This window comes from Hyla sarda, chromosome 1 (assembly GCF_029499605.1).
Source record: "Hyla sarda isolate aHylSar1 chromosome 1, aHylSar1.hap1, whole genome shotgun sequence".
Lineage (NCBI taxonomy): Eukaryota > Metazoa > Chordata > Amphibia > Anura > Hylidae > Hyla > Hyla sarda.
Genome location: NC_079189.1, coordinates 351,639,618 through 351,644,459, shown reverse-complemented (window position 1 = coordinate 351,644,459; position 4,842 = coordinate 351,639,618).

Below are 4,842 nucleotides of genomic sequence, written 5' to 3'. Positions count from 1 at the left end.
CTCAGCAAGAGTGACCAGTAGGTTCTTTGCCATCTCTCTTAACCCCTTAAGGACCTATGGATACACCCTTGCTTCCTGGTACTTCCTGGACCCAGGACGTATCCATACGCCATACCGGACCGGGGTGACTGCTGATATTGATTAGCAGACACCCCGCACAAATGCCCAGGGGGGTCATCAGACCACCCCATGTCGGCTATTTGCACCGATTCCGGGTCATACGGGTCTATGGTGACCCGGTAACCCGGAATATAAGGGGGATCGCGGTTGTCTAAGACACCCACGATCCCTGCTATTGGTCGTCAGAAGCGACGAAAAATAGCAGATCGGGGGCGGGGGGGTAACTTTCGGTTTCCCCGTTCTGCCCACCCACAATAGGTGGGGTAGAATGGGGAAACCGAAGAGGACCGACGGCAGGAGATCCACTTACCCATCCGGAGGCAGCGGGTGACGGAGATCGACGGGCGGCGACGACGTGCGGCTGGCTCTCTGCATCCTACGGAAGCCGGTGAGTTGCCTAGCAACATATGGAGGGCTACAGTCTGAGACCACTATACAGTGGTCTGTAAACTGTAGCCCTCCAGATGTTGCTGTGTGGGCATGCTGGGATTTGTAGTTTTGCAACAGCTGGAGGATCACAGTTTGGAGATCACTGTGCAGTGATCTCTAAACTGTTTCCCTCTAGATCTTGCAAAACTACAAATCCTAGCATGCCCACATAGCAGTTTGTTGTCTGGGCATGCTGGGATTTGTAGTTTTGCAACATCTGGAGGGCCACAGTTTGGAGATCACCGTGCAGTGGTCTCTAAATTGTAGCCCTCCAGATGTTGCAAAACTGCAAATCCCAGCATGCACAAAGAGCAAACAGCTGTCTCGGCATGCTGGGAGTTGTAGTTGCATACCTCCAGCTGATGCATAACTACATCTCCCAGCATGCCCTTCGGCGATCAGTACATGCTGGGAGTTGTAGTTTTGCAACAGCTGGAGGCACACTGGTTGGAAAATACTGAGTTAGGTAACAGAACCTAACTGAAGGTTTTTCAACCAGTGTGCCTCCAGCTGTTGCAAAAGTACAACTCCCAGCATGCATGGTCTGTCAGTAATGCTAGGAGTTGTATTTTTGAAACAGCTGGAGGTTTCCCCCCCATGTGAATGTACATGGTACATTCACATTGGCAGGTTTACAGTAAGTTAAATGTTTCAAGTTTTGGCTGTGACAAATTTTTCGCCGCAGCGCAAACTCCTATCAGGAAACTCACCGTAACACGCCAGTGCGAATGTACCCTAAAAACACTACACAACGCTATACTAACACATAATAAAAGGGAAAACACTACATATACACCCCTTACACTGTCTCCCCCAATAAAAATGAAAAGCGTATTGTACGGCAGTGTTTCCAAAACTGAGCCTCCAGCTGTTGCAAAACAACAACTTCCAGCATTTCTGGACAGCCACTGACTGCACAGGCATGCTAGGAGTTTAGCAAATTTCCCTGGGCTGAGAGCTGCACTACAGGACATAGACTGGCGGGAGGTGTTCTCAAATACTGATACAGAAGGTAAATGGGACATCTTTAAATCAACTATAAATAACTAGACAGCTAAATATATACCAAAGGGGAACAAATATAAACGATTAAAACTAAATCCTACATGGCTGACAAATGATGTTAAAAGAGCAATAAACAACAAAAAAATAGCCTTCAAAAAATACAAATCTGATGGGTCAGCTATAACATTTAAACCGTACAAAGAGCTTAATAAAATCTGTAAAAATGTAATAAAAACAGCAAAAATTCTAAATGAGAGACAGGTGGCAAAAGAAAGCAAAACTAATCCTAAATATTTTTTTCGATATATGAATGCAAAAAAACCAAGGACAGAACATGTAGGACCCCTTAATAATGATAATGGGGGGAGGTTGTCACGGGCGATCAAGAGAAGGCGGAGCTACTGAATGGGTTCTTTAGTTCTGTATACACTATGGAAAAAGGAGTTGACATTGGCCAGGTCAGTGCTGGTAACACATCATGTAATGTATTGAACTGGATTAATGTAGAGATGGTACAAGGTAAGTTAAGTAATATAAATGTAAGCAAATCTCCAGGGCCGGATGGACTACACCCAAGAGTTCTTAGAGAGGTAAGTTCAGTAATATCTGTACCCCTGTTCATGATATTTAGAGATTCACTGCTGTCTGGTATTGTGCCAAGGGACTGGCACAAGGCGAATGTGGTGCCAATCTTCAGAAAGGGCTCTAGGTCTTCCACAGGAAACTATAGACCGGTAAGTTTAACGTGCATTGTGGGTAAATTGTTTGAAGGACTTATAAGGGATTACATACAGGAATACATAGGGGATAATTGTACTATAAGTGATAGCCAGCATGAGTTTACTAAGGATAGAAGTTGTCAAACCAATCTAATTTGCTTTTATGAAGAGGTGAGTAGAAGCCTTGACAGAGGAATGGCTGTGGATATAGTGTTTCTGGATTTTGCTAAAGCATTTGATACTGTCCCTCACAGACGTCTGACAGGTAAGTTAAGGTCTTTGGGTTTAGAAATTTTAGTTTGTAACTGGATTGAACACTGGCTCATGGATCGTACCCAGAGAGTGGTGGTCAATGATTCGTACTCTGATTGGTCCCCGGTAATTAGTGGTGTACCCCAAGGTTCTGTACTGGGACCGCTGTTGTTTAATTTATTTATCAATGATATAGAGGATGTCATTAACAGCTCTGTTTCTATCTTTGCAGATGACACCAAGCTTTGTAGCACAGTACAGTCTATAGAGGATGTGCATAAGTTACAGGATGACTTGGATAGACTAAGTGTCTGGGCATCCACTTGGCAAATGAGGTTCAATGTGGATAAATGTAAAGTTATGCATCTGGGTACTAATAACCTGCATGCATCGTATGTCTTAGGGGGGATTAAACTGGCAGAGTCACTGGTAGAGAAGGATCTGGGTGTACTTGTAGATCACAGACTACAGAATAGCATGCAATGTCAGGCTGCTGCTTCCAAGGCCGGCAAGATATTGTCATGTATCAAAAGAGGCATGGACTCAAGGGACAGGGACATAATACTCCCCCTTTATAAAGCATTGGTACGGCCTCACCTGGAATATGTTGTTCAGTTTTGGTCACCTGTCTGTAAAAGGGACACTGTGGAGCTGGAAAGGGTGCAGAGACGCACGACTAAACGAATATGGGGCATGGAACATCTTAGCTATGAGGAGCGATTAAAGGAGTTACAATTGTTTAGTCTTGAGAAGAGACGTTTAAAGGGGGATATGATAAACGTATATAAGTATATTAATGGCCCATACAAAAAATATGGAAAAAACTGTTCCAGGTTAAACCCCCCCCCAAAGGACGAGGGGGCACTCCCTCCATCTGGAGAAGAAAAAGTTTAGTCTCAAGGGGCGACACGCCTTCTTTACCATGAGAACTGTGAACTTATGGAACAGTCTACCTCAGGAACTGGTCACAGCAGGAACAATTAACAGCTTTAAAACAGGATTAGATACATTCCTGGAACAAAATAACATTAATGCTTATGAAGAAATATAAAATCCCATACCTTCCCCAATATCGCGCCACACCCCTACCCTTTAATTCCCTGGTAGAACTTGATGGACATATGTCTTTTTTCGACCGTACTAACTATGTAACTATGTAACAGCCGGAGGCACCCTGTTTGGGAATCATTGGAGTAGAATACCCCTATGTCCACCCATATGCAATCCCTAATGTAGTCCTCAAATGCGCATGGGGCTCTTTCATTTTGGAGCCCTGTCGTATTTCAAGGAAACAGCTTAGGGCCACATATGGGGTATTTCTGTACTCGGGAGAAATTGCACTACAAATTTTGGGGGGCTTTTTCTCCTTTTACCCCTTATGCAAAGGAAAAATTAGGGGCTACACCAGCCTGTTAGTGTAAAAAAAAAATAATAATTTACGCTAACAAGCTGGTGTTGCCCCTTACTTTTTATTTTCACAAGCGGTAAAAGGAAAAAAAGACCCCCAAAATTTGTAACGCAATTTCTCCTGATAGAATGCTCTGCGGACGCACAACAAGGGTCAGGAGTGAGAGCGCACCATGTACATTTGAGGCATAAATTGGTGATTTGCACAGGGGTGGCTGATTTTACAGCGGTTCTGACATAAACGCAAAAAAATTAATACCCACATGTGGCCCTTTTGGAAACTAAACCCCTCACGGAACGGAACGTAATATAGTGAGCCTTAACACCCCACAGATGTTTGACACATTTTCCTTAAAGTTGGATGGGAAAATGAAAAAAAAAAAGTATTTTCACTAAAATGCTGGTGTTACCCTAATTTTTTCATTTTCACAAGGGAAAATAAGAAAAAAGCCCCCCATAATTTGTAAAAAGAGTAAGAACATTTGTGGATGCAAAGTGCTCTGCGGGCGAACTACAATGCTCAGAAGAGAAGGAGCGCCATTTGGATTTTGAAGAGAAAATGTGTCCGAAATTGAAAGCCACGTGTGTTTACAAAGCCCCCATAGTGCAAGAACAATGGACCCCCGACATGTGACCTCATTTTAAAAACTACACCCCTCACATAATGTAATAAGGGGTACAGTGAGCATTTAACGCCCCACAGGTATCTGACATATTTTTGGAACAGTGGTCCGTGAAAATGAAAAATTTTATTTTTCATTTGAACAGCCCACTGTTCCAAAGATTTGTCAAATGCCAGTGGGGTGTAAATACTCACTGCACCCCTTGTTAAATTCTGTGAGAGGTGTTGTTTCCAAAATGGGGTCACATGTGGGGGGTCCACTGTTCTGGCACCACTGGGGGCTTTGTA